The sequence below is a fragment of the Trichomycterus rosablanca genome, unplaced genomic scaffold (genome assembly GCF_030014385.1).
Source record: "Trichomycterus rosablanca isolate fTriRos1 unplaced genomic scaffold, fTriRos1.hap1 scaffold_231, whole genome shotgun sequence".
Lineage (NCBI taxonomy): Eukaryota > Metazoa > Chordata > Actinopteri > Siluriformes > Trichomycteridae > Trichomycterus > Trichomycterus rosablanca.
This window is the reverse complement of record NW_026947059.1, coordinates 1-21,859: the sequence shown is the minus strand read 5'-3', so window position 1 is coordinate 21,859 and position 21,859 is coordinate 1. Positions and strand designations below refer to the sequence as shown.

General features: G+C 37.0%; 21 non-coding genes and 22 pseudogenes across 21 annotated transcripts; all 43 read right to left on the bottom strand.

The window, feature by feature from the left end:
* Positions 1-259: 259 nt before the first annotated feature.
* LOC134306953 (5S ribosomal RNA) lies at positions 260-378 on the bottom strand (annotated as a pseudogene).
* Positions 379-800: 422 nt separating this feature from the next.
* Positions 801-919, bottom strand: LOC134306940 (5S ribosomal RNA; annotated as a pseudogene).
* Positions 920-1,235: 316 nt separating this feature from the next.
* Positions 1,236-1,354, bottom strand: LOC134306960 (5S ribosomal RNA; annotated as a pseudogene).
* A 285-nt stretch (positions 1,355-1,639) lies between these two features.
* Positions 1,640-1,758, bottom strand: LOC134306957 (5S ribosomal RNA). The gene has a single exon (XR_010009588.1). It is a non-coding gene; the product is annotated as a 5S ribosomal RNA (ribosomal RNA).
* Positions 1,759-2,086: 328 nt separating this feature from the next.
* LOC134306952 (5S ribosomal RNA) lies at positions 2,087-2,205 on the bottom strand (annotated as a pseudogene).
* A 414-nt stretch (positions 2,206-2,619) lies between these two features.
* LOC134306939 (5S ribosomal RNA) lies at positions 2,620-2,738 on the bottom strand (annotated as a pseudogene).
* A 287-nt stretch (positions 2,739-3,025) lies between these two features.
* Positions 3,026-3,144, bottom strand: LOC134306950 (5S ribosomal RNA; annotated as a pseudogene).
* Positions 3,145-3,486: 342 nt separating this feature from the next.
* Positions 3,487-3,605, bottom strand: LOC134306938 (5S ribosomal RNA; annotated as a pseudogene).
* Positions 3,606-4,198: 593 nt separating this feature from the next.
* LOC134306937 (5S ribosomal RNA) lies at positions 4,199-4,317 on the bottom strand (annotated as a pseudogene).
* A 284-nt stretch (positions 4,318-4,601) lies between these two features.
* LOC134306949 (5S ribosomal RNA) lies at positions 4,602-4,720 on the bottom strand (annotated as a pseudogene).
* A 350-nt stretch (positions 4,721-5,070) lies between these two features.
* On the bottom strand, positions 5,071-5,189 carry LOC134306936 (5S ribosomal RNA; annotated as a pseudogene).
* A 726-nt stretch (positions 5,190-5,915) lies between these two features.
* Positions 5,916-6,034, bottom strand: LOC134306945 (5S ribosomal RNA). Its single transcript, XR_010009587.1, has one exon. It is a non-coding gene; the product is annotated as a 5S ribosomal RNA (ribosomal RNA).
* A 772-nt stretch (positions 6,035-6,806) lies between these two features.
* On the bottom strand, positions 6,807-6,925 carry LOC134306934 (5S ribosomal RNA). Its single transcript, XR_010009586.1, has one exon. It is a non-coding gene; the product is annotated as a 5S ribosomal RNA (ribosomal RNA).
* Positions 6,926-7,406: 481 nt separating this feature from the next.
* LOC134306968 (5S ribosomal RNA) lies at positions 7,407-7,525 on the bottom strand (annotated as a pseudogene).
* A 410-nt stretch (positions 7,526-7,935) lies between these two features.
* LOC134306965 (5S ribosomal RNA) lies at positions 7,936-8,054 on the bottom strand (annotated as a pseudogene).
* Positions 8,055-8,363: 309 nt separating this feature from the next.
* On the bottom strand, positions 8,364-8,482 carry LOC134306923 (5S ribosomal RNA). The gene has a single exon (XR_010009584.1). It is a non-coding gene; the product is annotated as a 5S ribosomal RNA (ribosomal RNA).
* A 429-nt stretch (positions 8,483-8,911) lies between these two features.
* On the bottom strand, positions 8,912-9,030 carry LOC134306912 (5S ribosomal RNA). Its single transcript, XR_010009573.1, has one exon. It is a non-coding gene; the product is annotated as a 5S ribosomal RNA (ribosomal RNA).
* Positions 9,031-9,541: 511 nt separating this feature from the next.
* Positions 9,542-9,660, bottom strand: LOC134306901 (5S ribosomal RNA). The gene has a single exon (XR_010009562.1). It is a non-coding gene; the product is annotated as a 5S ribosomal RNA (ribosomal RNA).
* Positions 9,661-10,202: 542 nt separating this feature from the next.
* Positions 10,203-10,321, bottom strand: LOC134306964 (5S ribosomal RNA; annotated as a pseudogene).
* Positions 10,322-10,630: 309 nt separating this feature from the next.
* LOC134306889 (5S ribosomal RNA) lies at positions 10,631-10,749 on the bottom strand. The gene has a single exon (XR_010009551.1). It is a non-coding gene; the product is annotated as a 5S ribosomal RNA (ribosomal RNA).
* A 308-nt stretch (positions 10,750-11,057) lies between these two features.
* On the bottom strand, positions 11,058-11,176 carry LOC134306948 (5S ribosomal RNA; annotated as a pseudogene).
* Positions 11,177-11,514: 338 nt separating this feature from the next.
* LOC134306935 (5S ribosomal RNA) lies at positions 11,515-11,633 on the bottom strand (annotated as a pseudogene).
* Positions 11,634-12,097: 464 nt separating this feature from the next.
* Positions 12,098-12,216, bottom strand: LOC134306878 (5S ribosomal RNA). Its single transcript, XR_010009540.1, has one exon. It is a non-coding gene; the product is annotated as a 5S ribosomal RNA (ribosomal RNA).
* A 566-nt stretch (positions 12,217-12,782) lies between these two features.
* LOC134306963 (5S ribosomal RNA) lies at positions 12,783-12,901 on the bottom strand (annotated as a pseudogene).
* Positions 12,902-13,206: 305 nt separating this feature from the next.
* LOC134306866 (5S ribosomal RNA) lies at positions 13,207-13,325 on the bottom strand. Its single transcript, XR_010009529.1, has one exon. It is a non-coding gene; the product is annotated as a 5S ribosomal RNA (ribosomal RNA).
* Positions 13,326-13,641: 316 nt separating this feature from the next.
* LOC134306947 (5S ribosomal RNA) lies at positions 13,642-13,760 on the bottom strand (annotated as a pseudogene).
* Positions 13,761-14,106: 346 nt separating this feature from the next.
* LOC134306933 (5S ribosomal RNA) lies at positions 14,107-14,225 on the bottom strand (annotated as a pseudogene).
* Positions 14,226-14,685: 460 nt separating this feature from the next.
* On the bottom strand, positions 14,686-14,804 carry LOC134307006 (5S ribosomal RNA). The gene has a single exon (XR_010009624.1). It is a non-coding gene; the product is annotated as a 5S ribosomal RNA (ribosomal RNA).
* Positions 14,805-15,423: 619 nt separating this feature from the next.
* On the bottom strand, positions 15,424-15,542 carry LOC134306962 (5S ribosomal RNA; annotated as a pseudogene).
* A 297-nt stretch (positions 15,543-15,839) lies between these two features.
* LOC134306995 (5S ribosomal RNA) lies at positions 15,840-15,958 on the bottom strand. Its single transcript, XR_010009613.1, has one exon. It is a non-coding gene; the product is annotated as a 5S ribosomal RNA (ribosomal RNA).
* Positions 15,959-16,298: 340 nt separating this feature from the next.
* LOC134306946 (5S ribosomal RNA) lies at positions 16,299-16,417 on the bottom strand (annotated as a pseudogene).
* Positions 16,418-16,759: 342 nt separating this feature from the next.
* LOC134306932 (5S ribosomal RNA) lies at positions 16,760-16,878 on the bottom strand (annotated as a pseudogene).
* A 354-nt stretch (positions 16,879-17,232) lies between these two features.
* On the bottom strand, positions 17,233-17,347 carry LOC134306970 (5S ribosomal RNA; annotated as a pseudogene).
* A 232-nt stretch (positions 17,348-17,579) lies between these two features.
* LOC134306863 (5S ribosomal RNA) lies at positions 17,580-17,698 on the bottom strand. Its single transcript, XR_010009526.1, has one exon. It is a non-coding gene; the product is annotated as a 5S ribosomal RNA (ribosomal RNA).
* A 288-nt stretch (positions 17,699-17,986) lies between these two features.
* Positions 17,987-18,105, bottom strand: LOC134306983 (5S ribosomal RNA). Its single transcript, XR_010009602.1, has one exon. It is a non-coding gene; the product is annotated as a 5S ribosomal RNA (ribosomal RNA).
* A 295-nt stretch (positions 18,106-18,400) lies between these two features.
* Positions 18,401-18,519, bottom strand: LOC134306862 (5S ribosomal RNA). Its single transcript, XR_010009525.1, has one exon. It is a non-coding gene; the product is annotated as a 5S ribosomal RNA (ribosomal RNA).
* A 292-nt stretch (positions 18,520-18,811) lies between these two features.
* LOC134306861 (5S ribosomal RNA) lies at positions 18,812-18,930 on the bottom strand. Its single transcript, XR_010009524.1, has one exon. It is a non-coding gene; the product is annotated as a 5S ribosomal RNA (ribosomal RNA).
* A 284-nt stretch (positions 18,931-19,214) lies between these two features.
* Positions 19,215-19,333, bottom strand: LOC134306971 (5S ribosomal RNA). Its single transcript, XR_010009590.1, has one exon. It is a non-coding gene; the product is annotated as a 5S ribosomal RNA (ribosomal RNA).
* Positions 19,334-19,639: 306 nt separating this feature from the next.
* On the bottom strand, positions 19,640-19,758 carry LOC134307013 (5S ribosomal RNA). The gene has a single exon (XR_010009629.1). It is a non-coding gene; the product is annotated as a 5S ribosomal RNA (ribosomal RNA).
* A 308-nt stretch (positions 19,759-20,066) lies between these two features.
* LOC134307012 (5S ribosomal RNA) lies at positions 20,067-20,185 on the bottom strand. Its single transcript, XR_010009628.1, has one exon. It is a non-coding gene; the product is annotated as a 5S ribosomal RNA (ribosomal RNA).
* A 563-nt stretch (positions 20,186-20,748) lies between these two features.
* On the bottom strand, positions 20,749-20,867 carry LOC134307009 (5S ribosomal RNA). The gene has a single exon (XR_010009627.1). It is a non-coding gene; the product is annotated as a 5S ribosomal RNA (ribosomal RNA).
* Positions 20,868-21,135: 268 nt separating this feature from the next.
* LOC134306860 (5S ribosomal RNA) lies at positions 21,136-21,254 on the bottom strand. The gene has a single exon (XR_010009523.1). It is a non-coding gene; the product is annotated as a 5S ribosomal RNA (ribosomal RNA).
* Positions 21,255-21,553: 299 nt separating this feature from the next.
* Positions 21,554-21,672, bottom strand: LOC134307008 (5S ribosomal RNA). Its single transcript, XR_010009626.1, has one exon. It is a non-coding gene; the product is annotated as a 5S ribosomal RNA (ribosomal RNA).
* Between the last annotated feature and the right edge of the window lie 187 nt (positions 21,673-21,859).

The following is a 21,859-nucleotide window of genomic DNA, read 5'->3' as shown; positions in this document are numbered from 1 at the left end:
TAGCTAGTCAGCCAGCTATCTGAGTGCTAGCCAGCTATCTGGGCTGGAATTACATTGGAAGGCCTTTCATAGATTAGATAGATGATAGATAGATAGATAGATAGATAGATAGATAGATAGATAGATAGATAGATAGATAGATAGATAGATAGATAGATAGATAGATAGATAGATAGATAGATAGATAGATAGATCCTTTATTATGCTAGCTAACTGCTAAATGACACTTCATGAATGGGGCTGAAACTCAAAAATAAAAAGCTTACAGCACTCAGTATTCCCAGGCAGTCTCCCATCTAGGTATTGACTGAGCCCAACCCTGCTTGGCTTCTGAGATCGGACGAGATCAGGCATTCCCAAGGTGGTTTGGCCGTAAGCGAAAGAAGCTGGATTTAAAGGCCTGTTATAGCTAGTCAGCCAGCTATCTGAGTGCTAGCCAGCTATCTGGGCTGGAATTACATTGGAAGGCCTTTCATAGATTAGATAGATAGATAGATAGATAGATAGATAGATAGATAGATAGATAGATAGATAGATAGATAGATAGATAGATAGATAGATAGATAGATAGATAGATAGATAGATAGATAGATAGATAGATAGATAGATAGATAGATAGATAGATAGATAGATTAGATAGATAGATAGATAGATAGATAGATAGATAGATAGATAGATAGATAGATAGATAGATAGATAGATAGATAGATAGATAGATAGATAGATAGATAGATCCTTTATTATGCTAGCTAACTGCTAAATGACACTTCATGAATGGGGCTGAAACTCAAAAAGTAAAAAGCTTACAGCACTCAGTATTCCCAGGCAGTCTCTCATCTAGGTACTGACTGAGCCCAACCCTGCTTGGCTTCTGAGATCGGACGAGATCAGGCGTTCCCAAGGTGGTTTGGCCGTAAGCGAAAGAAGCTGGATTTAAAGGCCTGTTATAGCTAGTCAGCCAGCTATCTGAGTGCTAGCCAGCTATCTGGGCTGGAATTACATTGGAAGGCCTTTCATAGATTAGATAGATAGATAGATAGATAGATAGATAGATAGATAGATAGATAGATAGATAGATAGATAGATAGATAGATAGATAGATAGATAGATAGATAGATAGATAGATAGATAGATAGATAGATAGATAGATAGATAGATAGATAGATAGATCCTTTATTATGCTAGCTAACTGCTAAATGACACTTCATGAATGGGGCTGAAACTCAAAAATAAAAAGCTTACAGCACTCAGTATACCCAGGCAGTCTCCCATCTAGGTACTGATTGAGCCCAACCCTGCTTGGCTTCTGAGATCGGACGAGATCAGGCATTCCCAAGGTGGTTTGGCCGTAAGCGAAAGAAGCTGGATTTAAAGGCCTGTTATAGCTAGTCAGCCAGCTATCTGAGTGCTAGCCAGCTATTAGATAGATAGATAGATAGATAGATAGATAGATAGATAGATAGATAGATAGATAGATAGATAGATAGATAGATAGATAGATAGATAGATTAGATAGATAGATAGATAGATAGATAGATAGATAGATAGATAGATAGATAGATAGATAGATAGATCCTTTATTATGCTAGCTAACTGCTAAATGACACTTCATGAATGGGGCTGAAACTCAAAAATAAAAAGCTTACAGCACTCAGTATTCCCAGGCAGTCTCCCATCTAGGTACTGACTGAGCCCAACCCTGCTTGGCTTCTGAGATCGGACGAGATCAGGCGTTCCCAAGGTGGTTTGGCCGTAAGCGAAAGAAGCTGGATTTAAAGGCCTGTTATAGCTAGTCAGCCAGCTATCTGAGTGCTAGCCAGCTATCTGGGCTGGAATTACATTGGACGGCCTTTCATAGATTAGATAGATAGATAGATAGATAGATAGATAGATAGATAGATAGATAGATAGATAGATAGATAGATAGATAGATAGATAGATAGATAGATAGATAGATAGATAGATAGATAGATAGATAGATAGATAGATAGATAGATAGATAGATAGATAGATAGATAGATCCTTTATTATGCTAGCTAACTGCTAAATGACACTTCATGAATGGGGCTGAAACTCAAAAATAAAAAGCTTACAGCACTCAGTATTCCCAGGCAGTCTCCCATCTAGGTATTGACTGAGCCCAACCCTGCTTGGCTTCTGAGATCGGACGAGATCAGGCATTCCCAAGGTGGTTTGGCCGTAAGCGAAAGAAGCTGGATTTAAAGGCCTGTTATAGCTAGTCAGCCAGCTATCTGAGTGCTAGCCAGCTATCTGGGCTGGAATTACATTGGAAGGCCTTTCATAGATTAGATAGATAGATAGATAGATAGATAGATAGATAGATAGATAGATAGATAGATAGATAGATAGATAGATAGATAGATAGATAGATAGATAGATAGATAGATAGATAGATAGATTAGATAGATAGATAGATAGATAGATAGATAGATAGATAGATAGATAGATAGATAGATAGATAGATAGATAGATAGATAGATAGATAGATAGATAGATAGATAGATAGATAGATAGATAGATAGATAGATAGATCCTTTATTATGATAGCTAACTGCTAAATGACACTTCATGAATGGGGCTGAAACTCAAAAAGTAAAAAGCTTACAGCACTCAGTATTCCCAGGCAGTCTCTCATCTAGGTACTGACTGAGCCCAACCCTGCTTGGCTTCTGAGATCGGACGAGATCAGGCGTTCCCAAGGTGGTTTGGCCGTAAGCGAAAGAAGCTGGATTTAAAGGCCTGTTATAGCTAGTCAGCCAGCTATCTGAGTGCTAGCCAGCTATCTGGGCTGGAATTACATTGGAAGGCCTTTCATAGATTAGATAGATGATAGATAGATAGATAGATAGATAGATAGATAGATAGATAGATAGATAGATAGATAGATAGATAGATAGATAGATAGATAGATAGATAGATAGATAGATAGATAGATAGATCCTTTATTATGCTAGCTAACTGCTAAATGACACTTCATGAATGGGGCTGAAACTCAAAAATAAAAAGCTTACAGCACTCAGTATTCCCAGGCAGTCTCCCATCTAGGTATTGACTGAGCCCAACCCTGCTTGGCTTCTGAGATCGGACGAGATCAGGCATTCCCAAGGTGGTTTGGCCGTAAGCGAAAGAAGCTGGATTTAAAGGCCTGTTATAGCTAGTCAGCCAGCTATCTGAGTGCTAGCCAGCTATCTGGGCTGGAATTACATTGGAAGGCCTTTCATAGATTAGATAGATAGATAGATAGATAGATAGATAGATAGATAGATAGATAGATAGATAGATAGATAGATAGATAGATAGATAGATAGATAGATAGATAGATTAGATAGATAGATAGATAGATAGATAGATAGATAGATAGATAGATAGATAGATAGATAGATAGATAGATAGATAGATCCTTTATTATGCTAGCTAACTGCTAAATGACACTTCATGAATGGGGCTGAAACTCAAAAAGTAAAAAGCTTACAGCACTCAGTATTCCCAGGCAGTCTCTCATCTAGGTACTGACTGAGCCCAACCCTGCTTGGCTTCTGAGATCGGACGAGATCAGGCGTTCCCAAGGTGGTTTGGCCGTAAGCGAAAGAAGCTGGATTTAAAGGCCTGTTATAGCTAGTCAGCCAGCTATCTGAGTGCTAGCCAGCTATCTGGGCTGGAATTACATTGGAAGGCCTTTCATAGATAGATAGATAGATAGATAGATAGATAGATAGATAGATAGATAGATAGATAGATAGATAGATAGATAGATAGATAGATAGATAGATAGATAGATAGATAGATAGATAGATAGATAGATAGATAGATAGATAGATAGATAGATAGATAGATAGATAGATAGATAGATAGATAGATAGATAGATAGATAGATAGATAGATAGATAGATAGATAGATAGATAGATAGATAGATAGATAGATAGATAGATAGATAGATAGATAGATAGATAGATAGATAGATAGATAGATAGATAGATAGATAGATAGATAGATAGATAGATAGATAGATAGATAGATAGATAGATTAGATAGATAGATAGATAGATAGATAGATAGATAGATAGATAGATAGATAGATAGATAGATAGATAGATAGATAGATAGATAGATCCTTTATTATGCTAGCTAACTGCTAAATGACACTTCATGAATGGGGCTGAAACTCAAAAAGTAAAAAGCTTACAGCACTCAGTATTCCCAGGCAGTCTCTCATCTAGGTACTGACTGAGCCCAACCCTGCTTGGCTTCTGAGATCGGACGAGATCAGGCGTTCCCAAGGTGGTTTGGCCGTAAGCGAAAGAAGCTGGATTTAAAGGCCTGTTATAGCTAGTCAGCCAGCTATCTGAGTGCTAGCCAGCTATCTGGGCTGGAATTACATTGGACGGCCTTTCATAGATTAGATAGATAGATAGATAGATAGATAGATAGATAGATAGATAGATAGATAGATAGATAGATAGATAGATAGATAGATAGATAGATAGATAGATAGATAGATAGATAGATAGATAGATCCTTTATTATGCTAGCTAACTGCTAAATGACACTTCATGAATGGGGCTGAAACTCAAAAATAAAAAGCTTACAGCACTCAGTATTCCCAGGCAGTCTCCCATCTAGGTATTGACTGAGCCCAACCCTGCTTGGCTTCTGAGATCGGACGAGATCAGGCATTCCCAAGGTGGTTTGGCCGTAAGCGAAAGAAGCTGGATTTAAAGGCCTGTTATAGCTAGTCAGCCAGCTATCTGAGTGCTAGCCAGCTATCTGGGCTGGAATTACATTGGAAGGCCTTTCATAGATTAGATAGATAGATAGATAGATAGATAGATAGATAGATAGATAGATAGATAGATAGATAGATAGATAGATAGATAGATAGATAGATAGATAGATAGATAGATTAGATAGATAGATAGATAGATAGATAGATAGATAGATAGATAGATAGATAGATAGATAGATAGATAGATAGATAGATAGATCCTTTATTATGCTAGCTAACTGCTAAATGACACTTCATGAATGGGGCTGAAACTCAAAAAGTAAAAAGCTTACAGCACTCAGTATTCCCAGGCAGTCTCTCATCTAGGTACTGACTGAGCCCAACCCTGCTTGGCTTCTGAGATCGGACGAGATCAGGCGTTCCCAAGGTGGTTTGGCCGTAAGCGAAAGAAGCTGGATTTAAAGGCCTGTTATAGCTAGTCAGCCAGCTATCTGAGTGCTAGCCAGCTATCTGGGCTGGAATTACATTGGAAGGCCTTTCATAGATAGATAGATAGATAGATAGATAGATAGATAGATAGATAGATAGATAGATAGATAGATAGATAGATAGATAGATAGATAGATAGATAGATAGATAGATAGATAGATAGATAGATAGATAGATAGATAGATAGATAGATAGATAGATAGATAGATAGATAGATAGATAGATAGATAGATAGATAGATAGATAGATAGATAGATAGATAGATAGATAGATAGATAGATAGATAGATAGATAGATAGATAGATAGATAGATAGATAGATAGATAGATAGATAGATAGATAGATAGATAGATAGATAGATAGATAGATAGATAGATAGATAGATAGATAGATAGATAGATAGATAGATAGATAGATAGATTAGATAGATAGATTAGATAGATAGATAGATAGATAGATAGATAGATAGATAGATAGATAGATAGATAGATTAGATAGATAGATAGATAGATAGATAGATAGATAGATAGATAGATAGATAGATAGATAGATAGATAGATAGATAGATAGATAGATAGATAGATAGATAGATAGATAGATAGATAGATAGATAGATCCTTTATTATGCTAGCTAACTGCTAAATGACACTTCATGAATGGGGCTGAAACTCAAAAATAAAAAGCTTACAGCACTCAGTATTCCCAGGCAGTCTCCCATCTAGGTACTGACTGAGCCCAACCCTGCTTGGCTTCTGAGATCGGACGAGATCAGGCGTTCCCAAGGTGGTTTGGCCGTAAGCGAAAGAAGCTGGATTTAAAGGCCTGTTATAGCTAGTCAGCCAGCTATCTGAGTGCTAGCCAGCTATCTGGGCTGGAATTACATTGGACGGCCTTTCATAGATTAGATAGATAGATAGATAGATAGATAGATAGATAGATAGATAGATAGATAGATAGATAGATAGATAGATAGATAGATAGATAGATAGATAGATAGATAGATAGATAGATAGATAGATAGATAGATAGATAGATAGATAGATAGGTAGATAGATAGATAGATAGATAGATAGATAGATAGATAGATAGATAGATAGATAGATTAGATAGATAGATAGATAGATAGATAGATAGATAGATAGATAGATAGATAGATAGATAGATAGATAGATAGATAGATAGATAGATAGATAGATAGATAGATAGATAGATAGATAGATAGATAGATAGATAGATAGATAGATAGATAGATAGATAGATAGATAGATAGATAGATAGATAGATAGATAGATAGATAGATAGATAGATAGATTAGATAGATAGATTAGATAGATAGATAGATAGATAGATAGATAGATAGATAGATAGATAGATAGATAGATTAGATAGATAGATAGATAGATAGATAGATAGATAGATAGATAGATAGATAGATAGATAGATAGATAGATAGATAGATAGATAGATAGATAGATAGATAGATAGATAGATAGATAGATAGATAGATCCTTTATTATGCTAGCTAACTGCTAAATGACACTTCATGAATGGGGCTGAAACTCAAAAATAAAAAGCTTACAGCACTCAGTATTCCCAGGCAGTCTCCCATCTAGGTACTGACTGAGCCCAACCCTGCTTGGCTTCTGAGATCGGACGAGATCAGGCGTTCCCAAGGTGGTTTGGCCGTAAGCGAAAGAAGCTGGATTTAAAGGCCTGTTATAGCTAGTCAGCCAGCTATCTGAGTGCTAGCCAGCTATCTGGGCTGGAATTACATTGGACGGCCTTTCATAGATTAGATAGATAGATAGATAGATAGATAGATAGATAGATAGATAGATAGATAGATAGATAGATAGATAGATAGATAGATAGATAGATAGATAGATAGATAGATAGATAGATAGATAGATAGATAGATAGATAGATAGATAGATAGATAGGTAGATAGATAGATAGATAGATAGATAGATAGATAGATAGATAGATAGATAGATAGATTAGATAGATAGATAGATAGATAGATAGATAGATAGATAGATAGATAGATAGATAGATAGATAGATAGATAGATAGATAGATAGATAGATAGATAGATAGATAGATAGATCCTTTATTATGCTAGCTAACTGCTAAATGACACTTCATGAATGGGGCTGAAACTCAAAAATAAAAAGCTTACAGCACTCAGTATTCCCAGGCAGTCTCCCATCTAGGTACTGACTGAGCCCAACCCTGCTTGGCTTCTGAGATCGGACGAGATCAGGCGTTCCCAAGGTGGTGTTATAGCTAGTCAGCCAGCTATCTGAGTGCTAGCCAGCTATCTGGGCTGGAATTACATTGGACGGCCTTTCATAGATAGATAGATAGATAGATAGATAGATAGATAGATAGATAGATAGATAGATAGATAGATAGATAGATAGATAGATAGATAGATAGATAGATAGATAGATAGATAGATAGATAGATAGATAGATAGATAGATAGATAGATAGATAGATAGATAGATAGATAGATAGATAGATAGATAGATAGATAGATAGATAGATAGATAGATAGATAGATAGATAGATAGATAGATAGATAGATAGATAGATAGATAGATAGATAGATAGATAGATAGATGATAGATAGATCCTTTATTATGCTAGCTAACTGCTAAATGACACTTCATGAATGGGGCTGAAACTCAAAAATAAAAAGCTTACAGCACTCAGTATACCCAGGCAGTCTCCCATCTAGGTACTGATTGAGCCCAACCCTGCTTGGCATCTGAGATCGGACGAGATCAGGCATTCCCAAGGTGGTTTGGCCGTAAGCGAAAGAAGCTGGATTTAAAGGCCTGTTATAGCTAGTCAGCCAGCTATCTGAGTGCTAGCCAGCTATTAGATAGATAGATAGATAGATAGATAGATAGATAGATAGATAGATAGATAGATAGATAGATAGATAGATAGATAGATAGATAGATAGATAGATAGATAGATAGATTAGATAGATAGATAGATAGATAGATAGATAGATAGATAGATAGATAGATAGATAGATAGATAGATAGATAGATCCTTTATTATGCTAGCTAACTGCTAAATGACACTTCATGAATGGGGCTGAAACTCAAAAATAAAAAGCTTACAGCACTCAGTATTCCCAGGCAGTCTCCCATCTAGGTACTGACTGAGCCCAACCCTGCTTGGCTTCTGAGATCGGACGAGATCAGGCGTTCCCAAGGTGGTTTGGCCGTAAGCGAAAGAAGCTGGATTTAAAGGCCTGTTATAGCTAGTCAGCCAGCTATCTGAGTGCTAGCCAGCTATCTGGGCTGGAATTACATTGGACGGCCTTTCATAGATTAGATAGATAGATAGATAGATAGATAGATAGATAGATAGATAGATAGATAGATAGATAGATAGATAGATAGATAGATAGATAGATAGGTAGATAGATAGATAGATAGATAGATAGATAGATAGATAGATAGATAGATAGATAGATAGATTAGATAGATAGATAGATAGATAGATAGATAGATAGATAGATAGATAGATAGATAGATAGATAGATAGATAGATAGATAGATAGATAGATAGATAGATAGATAGATAGATAGATCCTTTATTATGCTAGCTAACTGCTAAATGACACTTCATGAATGGGGCTGAAACTCAAAAATAAAAAGCTTACAGCACTCAGTATTCCCAGGCAGTCTCCCATCTAGGTACTGACTGAGCCCAACCCTGCTTGGCTTCTGAGATCGGACGAGATCAGGCGTTCCCAAGGTGGTTTGGCCGTAAGCGAAAGTAGCTGGATTTAAAGGCCTGTTATAGCTAGTCAGCCAGCTATCTGAGTGCTAGCCAGCTATCTGGGCTGGAATTACATTGGACGGCCTTTCATAGATAGATAGATAGATAGATAGATAGATAGATAGATAGATAGATAGATAGATAGATAGATAGATAGATAGATAGATAGATAGATAGATAGATAGATAGATAGATAGATAGATAGATAGATAGATAGATAGATAGATAGATAGATAGATAGATAGATAGATAGATAGATAGATAGATAGATAGATAGATAGATAGATAGATAGATAGATAGATAGATAGATAGATAGATAGATAGATAGATAGATAGATAGATAGATAGATAGATAGATAGATAGATAGATAGATAGATAGATAGATAGATAGATAGATAGATAGATAGATAGATAGATAGATAGATAGATAGATAGATCCTTTATTATGCTAGCTAACTGCTAAATGACACTTCATGAATGGGGCTGAAACTCAAAAATAAAAAGCTTACAGCACTCAGTATTCCCAGGCAGTCTCCCATCTAGGTACTGACTGAGCCCAACCCTGCTTGGCTTCTGAGATCGGACGAGATCAGGCGTTCCCAAGGTGGTTTGGCCGTAAGCGAAAGTAGCTGGATTTAAAGGCCTGTTATAGCTAGTCAGCCAGCTATCTGAGTGCTAGCCAGCTATCTGGGCTGGAATTACATTGGACGGCCTTTCATAGATAGATAGATAGATAGATAGATAGATAGATAGATAGATAGATAGATAGATAGATAGATAGATAGATAGATAGATAGATAGATAGATAGATAGATAGATAGATAGATAGATAGATAGATAGATAGATAGATAGATAGATAGATAGATAGATAGATAGATAGATAGATAGATAGATAGATAGATAGATAGATAGATAGATAGATAGATAGATAGATAGATAGATAGATAGATAGATAGATAGATAGATAGATAGATAGATAGATAGATAGATAGATAGATAGATAGATAGATAGATAGATAGATAGATAGATAGATAGATAGATAGATAGATAGATAGATAGATAGATAGATAGATAGATAGATAGATGATAGATAGATCCTTTATTATGCTAGCTAACTGCTAAATGACACTTCATGAATGGGGCTGAAACTCAAAAATAAAAAGCTTACAGCACTCAGTATACCCAGGCAGTCTCCCATCTAGGTACTGATTGAGCCCAACCCTGCTTGGCATCTGAGATCGGACGAGATCAGGCATTCCCAAGGTGGTTTGGCCGTAAGCGAAAGAAGCTGGATTTAAAGGCCTGTTATAGCTAGTCAGCCAGCTATCTGAGTGCTAGCCAGCTATTAGATAGATAGATAGATAGATAGATAGATAGATAGATAGATAGATAGATAGATAGATAGATAGATAGATAGATAGATAGATAGATAGATAGATAGATTAGATAGATAGATAGATAGATAGATAGATAGATAGATAGATAGATAGATAGATAGATAGATAGATAGATAGATAGATAGATCCTTTATTATGCTAGCTAACTGCTAAATGACACTTCATGAATGGGGCTGAAACTCAAAAATAAAAAGCTTACAGCACTCAGTATTCCCAGGCAGTCTCCCATCTAGGTACTGACTGAGCCCAACCCTGCTTGGCTTCTGAGATCGGACGAGATCAGGCGTTCCCAAGGTGGTTTGGCCGTAAGCGAAAGAAGCTGGATTTAAAGGCCTGTTATAGCTAGTCAGCCAGCTATCTGAGTGCTAGCCAGCTATCTGGGCTGGAATTACATTGGACGGCCTTTCATAGATTAGATAGATAGATAGATAGATAGATAGATAGATAGATAGATAGATAGATAGATAGATAGATAGATAGATAGATAGATAGATAGATAGATAGATAGATAGATAGATAGATAGATAGATAGATAGATAGATAGATAGATAGATCCTTTATTATGCTAGCTAACTGCTAAATGACACTTCATGAATGGGGCTGAAACTCAAAAATAAAAAGCTTACAGCACTCAGTATTCCCAGGCAGTCTCCCATCTAGGTATTGACTGAGCCCAACCCTGCTTGGCTTCTGAGATCGGACGAGATCAGGCATTCCCAAGGTGGTTTGGCCGTAAGCGAAAGAAGCTGGATTTAAAGGCCTGTTATAGCTAGTCAGCCAGCTATCTGAGTGCTAGCCAGCTATCTGGGCTGGAATTACATTGGAAGGCCTTTCATAGATTAGATAGATAGATAGATAGATAGATAGATAGATAGATAGATAGATAGATAGATAGATAGATAGATAGATAGATAGATAGATAGATAGATTAGATAGATAGATAGATAGATAGATAGATAGATAGATAGATAGATAGATAGATAGATAGATAGATAGATAGATAGATAGATCCTTTATTATGCTAGCTAACTGCTAAATGACACTTCATGAATGGGGCTGAAACTCAAAAAGTAAAAAGCTTACAGCACTCAGTATTCCCAGGCAGTCTCTCATCTAGGTACTGACTGAGCCCAACCCTGCTTGGCTTCTGAGATCGGACGAGATCAGGCGTTCCCAAGGTGGTTTGGCCGTAAGCGAAAGAAGCTGGATTTAAAGGCCTGTTATAGCTAGTCAGCCAGCTATCTGAGTGCTAGCCAGCTATCTGGGCTGGAATTACATTGGAAGGCCTTTCATAGATAGATAGATAGATAGATAGATAGATAGATAGATAGATAGATAGATAGATAGATAGATAGATAGATAGATAGATAGATAGATAGATAGATAGATAGATAGATAGATAGATAGATAGATAGGTAGATAGATAGATAGATAGATAGATAGATAGATAGATAGATAGATAGATAGATAGATTAGATAGATAGATAGATAGATAGATAGATAGATAGATAGATAGATAGATAGATAGATAGATAGATAGATAGATAGATAGATAGATAGATAGATAGATAGATAGATAGATAGATAGATAGATCCTTTATTATGCTAGCTAACTGCTAAATGACACTTCATGAATGGGGCTGAAACTCAAAAATAAAAAGCTTACAGCACTCAGTATTCCCAGGCAGTCTCCCATCTAGGTACTGACTGAGCCCAACCCTGCTTGGCTTCTGAGATCGGACGAGATCAGGCGTTCCCAAGGTGGTTTGGCCGTAAGCGAAAGTAGCTGGATTTAAAGGCCTGTTATAGCTAGTCAGCCAGCTATCTGAGTGCTAGCCAGCTATCTGGGCTGGAATTACATTGGACGGCCTTTCATAGATAGATAGATAGATAGATAGATAGATAGATAGATAGATAGATAGATAGATAGATAGATAGATAGATAGATAGATAGATAGATAGATAGATAGATAGATAGATAGATAGATAGATAGATAGATAGATAGATAGATAGATAGATAGATAGATAGATAGATAGATAGATAGATAGATAGATAGATAGATAGATAGATAGATAGATAGATAGATAGATAGATAGATAGATAGATAGATAGATAGATAGATAGATAGATAGATAGATAGATAGATAGATAGATAGATAGATAGATAGATAGATAGATAGATAGATAGATAGATAGATAGATAGATAGATAGATAGATAGATAGATAGATAGATAGATAGATAGATAGATAGATAGATAGATAGATGATAGATAGATCCTTTATTATGCTAGCTAACTGCTAAATGACACTTCATGAATGGGGCTGAAACTCAAAAATAAAAAGCTTACAGCACTCAGTATACCCAGGCAGTCTCCCATCTAGGTACTGATTGAGCCCAACCCTGCTTGGCATCTGAGATCGGACGAGATCAGGCATTCCCAAGGTGGTTTGGCCGTAAGCGAAAGAAGCTGGATTTAAAGGCCTGTTATAGCTAGTCAGCCAGCTATCTGAGTGCTAGCCAGCTATTAGATAGATAGATAGATAGATAGATAGATAGATAGATAGATAGATAGATAGATAGATAGATAGATAGATAGATAGATAGATAGATAGATAGATTAGATAGATAGATAGATAGATAGATAGATAGATAGATAGATAGATAGATAGATAGATAGATAGATAGATAGATAGATAGATCCTTTATTATGCTAGCTAACTGCTAAATGACACTTCATGAATGGGGCTGAAACTCAAAAATAAAAAGCTTACAGCACTCAGTATTCCCAGGCAGTCTCCCATCTAGGTACTGACTGAGCCCAACCCTGCTTGGCTTCTGAGATCGGACGAGATCAGGCGTTCCCAAGGTGGTTTGGCCGTAAGCGAAAGAAGCTGGATTTAAAGGCCTGTTATAGCTAGTCAGCCAGCTATCTGAGTGCTAGCCAGCTATCTGGGCTGGAATTACATTGGACGGCCTTTCATAGATTAGATAGATAGATAGATAGATAGATAGATAGATAGATAGATAGATAGATAGATAGATAGATAGATAGATAGATAGATAGATAGATAGATAGATAGATAGATAGATAGATAGATAGATAGATAGATAGATAGATAGATAGATAGATAGATCCTTTATTATGCTAGCTAACTGCTAAATGACACTTCATGAATGGGGCTGAAACTCAAAAATAAAAAGCTTACAGCACTCAGTATTCCCAGGCAGTCTCCCATCTAGGTATTGACTGAGCCCAACCCTGCTTGGCTTCTGAGATCGGACGAGATCAGGCATTCCCAAGGTGGTTTGGCCGTAAGCGAAAGAAGCTGGATTTAAAGGCCTGTTATAGCTAGTCAGCCAGCTATCTGAGTGCTAGCCAGCTATCTGGGCTGGAATTACATTGGAAGGCCTTTCATAGATTAGATAGATAGATAGATAGATAGATAGATAGATAGATAGATAGATAGATAGATAGATAGATAGATAGATAGATAGATAGATAGATTAGATAGATAGATAGATAGATAGATAGATAGATAGATAGATAGATAGATAGATAGATAGATAGATAGATAGATAGATAGATAGATAGATAGATCCTTTATTATGCTAGCTAACTGCTAAATGACACTTCATGAATGGGGCTGAAACTCAAAAAGTAAAAAGCTTACAGCACTCAGTATTCCCAGGCAGTCTCTCATCTAGGTACTGACTGAGCCCAACCCTGCTTGGCTTCTGAGATCGGACGAGATCAGGCGTTCCCAAGGTGGTTTGGCCGTAAGCGAAAGAAGCTGGATTTAAAGGCCTGTTATAGCTAGTCAGCCAGCTATCTGAGTGCTAGCCAGCTATCTGGGCTGGAATTACATTGGAAGGCCTTTCATAGATAGATAGATAGATAGATAGATAGATAGATAGATAGATAGATAGATAGATAGATAGATAGATAGATAGATAGATAGATAGATAGATAGATAGATAGATAGATAGATAGATAGATAGATAGATAGATAGATAGGTAGATAGATAGATAGATAGATAGATAGATAGATAGATAGATAGATAGATAGATAGATTAGATAGATAGATAGATAGATAGATAGATAGATAGATAGATAGATAGATAGATAGATAGATAGATAGATAGATAGATAGATAGATAGATAGATAGATAGATAGATCCTTTATTATGCTAGCTAACTGCTAAATGACACTTCATGAATGGGGCTGAAACTCAAAAATAAAAAGCTTACAGCACTCAGTATTCCCAGGCAGTCTCCCATCTAGGTACTGACTGAGCCCAACCCTGCTTGGCTTCTGAGATCGGACGAGATCAGGCGTTCCCAAGGTGGTTTGGCCGTAAGCGAAAGTAGCTGGATTTAAAGGCCTGTTATAGCTAGTCAGCCAGCTATCTGAGTGCTAGCCAGCTATCTGGGCTGGAATTACATTGGACGGCCTTTCATAGATAGATAGATAGATAGATAGATAGATAGATAGATAGATAGATAGATAGATAGATAGATAGATAGATAGATAGATAGATAGATAGATAGATAGATAGATAGATAGATAGATAGATAGATAGATAGATAGATAGATAGATAGATAGATAGATAGATAGATAGATAGATAGATAGATAGATAGATAGATAGATAGATAGATAGATAGATAGATAGATAGATAGATAGATAGATAGATAGATAGATAGATAGATAGATAGATAGATAGATAGATAGATAGATAGATAGATAGATAGATAGATAGATAGATAGATAGATAGATAGATAGATAGATAGATAGATAGATAGATAGATAGATAGATAGATAGATAGATAGATAGATAGATAGATAGATAGATAGATAGATAGATAGATAGATAGATAGATAGATAGATAGATAGATAGATAGATAGATAGATCCTTTATTATGCTAGCTAACTGCTAAATGACACTTCATGAATGGGGCTGAAACTCAAAAATAAAAAGCTTACAGCACTCAGTATACCCAGGCAGTCTCCCATCTAGGTACTGATTGAGCCCAACCCTGCTTGGCATCTGAGATCGGACGAGATCAGGCATTCCCAAGGTGGTTTGGCCGTAAGCGAAAGAAGCTGGATTTAAAGGCCTGTTATAGCTAGTCAGCCAGCTATCTGAGTGCTAGCCAGCTATTAGATAGATAGATAGATAGATAGATAGATAGATAGATAGATAGATAGATAGATAGATAGATAGATAGATAGATAGATAGATAGATTAGATAGATAGATAGATAGATAGATAGATAGATAGATAGATAGATAGATAGATAGATAGATAGATAGATAGATAGATAGATCCTTTATTATGCTAGCTAACTGCTAAATGACACTTCATGAATGGGGCTGAAACTCAAAAATAAAAAGCTTACAGCACTCAGTATTCCCAGGCAGTCTCCCATCTAGGTACTGACTGAGCCCAACCCTGCTTGGCTTCTGAGATCGGACGAGATCAGGCGTTCCCAAGGTGGTTTGGCCGTAAGCGAAAGAAGCTGGATTTAAAGGCCTGTTATAGCTAGTCAGCCAGCTATCTGAGTGCTAGCCAGCTATCTGGGCTGGAATTACATTGGACGGCCTTTCATAGATTAGATAGATAGATAGATAGATAGATAGATAGATAGATAGATAGATAGATAGATAGATAGATAGATAGATAGATAGATAGATAGATAGATAGATAGATAGATAGATAGATAGATAGATAGATAGATAGATAGATAGATAGATAGATAGATAGATAGATAGATAGATAGATAGATCCTTTATTATGCTAGCTAACTGCTAAATGACACTTCATGAATGGGGCTGAAACTCAAAAATAAAAAGCTTACAGCACTCAGTATTCCCAGGCAGTCTCCCATCTAGGTATTGACTGAGCCCAACCCTGCTTGGCTTCTGAGATCGGACGAGATCAGGCATTCCCAAGGTGGTTTGGCCGTAAGCGAAAGAAGCTGGATTTAAAGGCCTGTTATAGCTAGTCAGCCAGCTATCTGAGTGCTAGCCAGCTATCTGGGCTGGAATTACATTGGAAGGCCTTTCATAGATTAGATAGATAGATAGATAGATAGATAGATAGATAGATAGATAGATAGATAGATAGATAGATAGATAGATAGATAGATAGATAGATTAGATAGATAGATAGATAGATAGATAGATAGATAGATAGATAGATAGATAGATAGATAGATAGATAGATAGATAGATAGATAGATAGATCCTTTATTATGCTAGCTAACTGCTAAATGACACTTCATGAATGGGGCTGAAACTCAAAAAGTAAAAAGCTTACAGCACTCAGTATTCCCAGGCAGTCTCTCATCTAGGTACTGACTGAGCCCAACCCTGCTTGGCTTCTGAGATCGGACGAGATCAGGCGTTCCCAAGGTGGTTTGGCCGTAAGCGAAAGAAGCTGGATTTAAAGGCCTGTTATAGCTAGTCAGCCAGCTATCTGAGTGCTAGCCAGCTATCTGGGCTGGAATTACATTGGAAGGCCTTTCATAGATTAGATAGATAGATAGATAGATAGATAGATAGATAGATAGATAGATAGATAGATAGATAGATAGATAGATAGATAGATAGATAGATTAGATAGATAGATAGATAGATAGATAGATAGATAGATAGATAGATAGATAGATAGATAGATAGATAGATAGATAGATAGATAGATAGATAGATAGATAGATCCTTTATTATGCTAGCTAACTGCTAAATGACACTTCATGAATGGGGCTGAAACTCAAAAAGTAAAAAGCTTACAGCACTCAGTATTCCCAGGCAGTCTCTCATCTAGGTACTGACTGAGCCCAACCCTGCTTGGCTTCTGAGATCGGACGAGATCAGGCGTTAGGTGGTTTGGCCGTAAGCGAAAGAAGCTGGATTTAAAGGCCTGTTATAGCTAGTCAGCCAGCTATCTGAGTGCTAGCCAGCTATCTGGGCTGGAATTACATTGGAAGGCCTTTCATAGATTAGATAGATAGATAGATAGATAGATAGATAGATAGATAGATAGATAGATAGATAGATAGATAGATCCTTTATTATGCTAGCTAACTGCTAAATGACACTTCATGAATGGGGCTGAAACTCAAAAATAAAAAGCTTACAGCACTCAGTATTCCCAGGCAGTCTCCCATCTAGGTACTGACTGAGCCCAACCCTGCTTGGCTTCTGAGATCGGACGAGATCAGGCATTCCCAAGGTGGTTTGGCCGTAAGCGAAAGAAGCTGGATTTAAAGGCCTGTTATAGCTAGTCAGCCAGCTATCTGAGTGCTAGCCAGCTATCTGGGCTGGAATTACATTGGAAGGCCTTTCATAGATTAGATAGATAGATAGATAGATAGATAGATAGATAGATAGATAGATAGATAGATAGATAGATAGATAGATAGATAGATAGATAGATAGATAGATAGATAGATAGATAGATAGATAGATAGATCCTTTATTATGCTAGCTAACTGCTAAATGACACTTCATGAATGGGGCTGAAACTCAAAAATAAAAAGCTTACAGCACTCAGTATTCCCAGGCAGTCTCCCATCTAGGTACTGACTGAGCCCAACCCTGCTTGGCTTCTGAGATCGGACGAGATCAGGCGTTCCCAAGGTGGTTTGGCCGTAAGCGAAAGAAGCTGGATTTAAAGGCCTGTTATAGCTAGTCAGCCAGCTATCTGAGTGCTAGCCAGCTATCTGGGCTGGAATTACATTGGAAGGCCTTTTTTAGATAGATAGATAGATAGATAGATAGATAGATAGATAGATAGATAGATAGATAGATAGATAGATAGATAGATAGATAGATAGATAGATAGATAGATAGATAGATAGATAGATAGATAGATAGATAGATAGATCCTTTATTATGCTAGCTAACTGCTAAATGACACTTCATGAATGGGGCTGAAACTCAAAAATAAAAAGCTTACAGCACTCAGTATTCCCAGGCAGTCTCCCATCTAGGTACTGACTGAGCCCAACCCTGCTTGGCTTCTGAGATCGGACGAGATCAGGCATTCCCAAGGTGGTTTGGCCGTAAGCGAAAGAAGCTGGATTTAAAGGCCTGTTATAGCTAGTCAGCCAGCTATCTGAGTGCTAGCCAGCTATCTGGGCTGGAATTACATTGGAAGGCCTTTCATAGATTAGATAGATAGATAGATAGATAGATAGATAGATAGATAGATAGATAGATAGATAGATAGATAGATAGATAGATAGATAGATAGATAGATAGATAGATAGATAGATAGATAGATAGATAGATAGATCCTTTATTATGCTAGCTAACTGCTAAATGACACTTCATGAATGGGGCTGAAACTCAAAAATAAAAAGCTTACAGCACTCAGTATTCCCAGGCAGTCTCCCATCTAGGTACTGACTGAGCCCAACCCTGCTTGGCTTCTGAGATCGGACGAGATCAGGCATTCCCAAGGTGGTTTGGCCGTAAGCGAAAGAAGCTGGATTTAAAGGCCTGTTATAGCTAGTCAGCCAGCTATCTGAGTGCTAGCCAGCTATCTGGGCTGGAATTACATTGGAAGGCCTTTCATAGATTAGATAGATAGATAGATAGATAGATAGATAGATAGATAGATAGATAGATAGATAGATAGATAGATAGATAGATAGATAGATAGATAGATAGATAGATAGATAGATAGATAGATAGATCCTTTATTATGCTAGCTAACTGCTAAATGACACTTCATGAATGGGGCTGAAACTCAAAAATAAAAAGCTTACAGCACTCAGTATTCCCAGGCAGTCTCCCATCTAGGTACTGACTGAGCCCAACCCTGCTTGGCTTCTGAGATCGGACGAGATCAGGCGTTCCCAAGGTGGTTTGGCCGTAAGCGAAAGAAGCTGGATTTAAAGGCCTGTTATAGCTAGTCAGCCAGCTATCTGAGTGCTAGCCAGCTATCTGGGCTGGAATTACATTGGAAGGCCTTTTTAGATAGATAGATAGATAGATAGATAGATAGATAGATAGATAGATAGATAGATAGATAGATAGATAGATAGATAGATAGATAGATAGATAGATAGATAGATAGATAGATAGATAGATAGATAGATAGATAGATAGATAGATAGATCCTTTATTATGCTAGCTAACTGCTAAATGACACTTCATGAATGGGGCTGAAACTCAAAAATAAAAAGCTTACAGCACTCAGTATTCCCAGGCAGTCTCCCATCTAGGTACTGACTGAGCCCAACCCTGCTTGGCTTCTGAGATCGGACGAGATCAGGCATTCCCAAGGTGGTTTGGCCGTAAGCGAAAGAAGCTGGATTTAAAGGCCTGTTATAGCTAGTCAGCCAGCTATCTGAGTGCTAGCCAGCTATCTGGGCTGGAATTACATTGGAAGGCCTTTAAGAGATTAGATAGATAGATAGATAGATAGATAGATAGATAGATAGATAGATAGATAGATAGATAGATAGATAGATAGATAGATAGATAGATAGATAGATAGATAGATAGATAGATAGATAGATAGATAGATAGATAGATAGATAGATCCTTTATTATGCTAGCTAACTGCTAAATGACACTTCATGAATGGGGCTGAAACTCAAAAATAAAAAGCTTACAGCACTCAGTATTCCCAGGCAGTCTCCCATCTAGGTACTGACTGAGCCCAACCCTGCTTGGCTTCTGAGATCGGACGAGATCAGGCATTCCCAAGGTGGTTTGGCCGTAAGCGAAAGAAGTTGGATTTAAAGGCCTGTTATAGCTAGTCAGCCAGCTATCTGAGTGCTAGCCAGCTATCTGGGCTGGAATTACATTGGAAGGCCTTTCATAGATAGATAGATAGATAGATAGATAGATAGATAGATAGATAGATAGATAGATAGATAGATAGATAGATAGATAGATAGATAGATAGATAGATAGATAGATAGATAGATAGATAGATAGATAGATAGATAGATAGATAGATAGATAGATAGATAGATAGATAGATAGATAGATAGATAGATAGATAGATAGATAGATAGATAGATAGATAGATAGATAGATAGATAGATAGATAGATAGATAGATAGATAGATAGATAGATAGATAGATAGATAGATAGATAGATAGATAGATAGATAGATAGATAGATAGATAGATAGATAGATAGATAGATAGATAGATAGATAGATAGATAGATAGATAGATAGATAGATAGATAGATAGATAGATAGATAGATAGATCCTTTATTATGCTAGCTAACTGCTAAATGACACTTCATGAATGGGGCTGAAACTCAAAAATAAAAAGCTTACAGCACTCAGTATTCCCAGGCAGTCTCCCATCTAGGTACTGACTGAGCCCAACCCTGCTTGGCTTCTGAGATCGGACGAGATCAGGCATTCCCAAGGTGGTTTGGCCGTAAGCGAAAGAAGCTGGATTTAAAGGCCTGTTATAGCTAGTCAGCCAGCTATCTGAGTGCTAGCCAGCTATCTGGGCTGGAATTACATTGGAAGGCCTTTCATAGATTAGATAGATAGATAGATAGATAGATAGATAGATAGATAGATAGATAGATAGATAGATAGATAGATAGATAGATAGATAGATAGATAGATAGATAGATAGATCCTTTATTATGCTAGCTAACTGCTAAATGACACTTCATGAATGGGGCTGAAACTCAAAAATAAAAAGCTTACAGCACTCAGTATTCCCAGGCAGTCTCCCATCTAGGTACTGACTGAGCCCAACCCTGCTTGGCTTCTGAGATCGGACGAGATCAGGCGTTCCCAAGGTGGTTTGGCCGTAAGCGAAAGAAGCTGGATTTAAAGGCCTGTTATAGCTAGTCAGCCAGCTATCTGAGTGCTAGCCAGCTATCTGGGCTGGAATTACATTGGAAGGCCTTTTTTAGATAGATAGATAGATAGATAGATAGATAGATAGATAGATAGATAGATAGATAGATAGATAGATAGATAGATAGATAGATAGATAGATAGATAGATAGATAGATAGATAGATAGATAGATAGATAGATAGATAGATCCTTTATTATGCTAGCTAACTGCTAAATGACACTTCATGAATGGGGCTGAAACTCAAAAATAAAAAGCTTACAGCACTCAGTATTCCCAGGCAGTCTCCCATCTAGGTACTGACTGAGCCCAACCCTGCTTGGCTTCTGAGATCGGACGAGATCAGGCATTCCCAAGGTGGTTTGGCCGTAAGCGAAAGAAGTTGGATTTAAAGGCCTGTTATAGCTAGTCAGCCAGCTATCTGAGTGCTAGCCAGCTATCTGGGCTGGAATTACATTGGAAGGCCTTTCATAGATAGATAGATAGATAGAATAGATAGATAGATAGATAGATAGATAGATAGATAGATAGATAGATAGATAGATAGATAGATAGATAGAT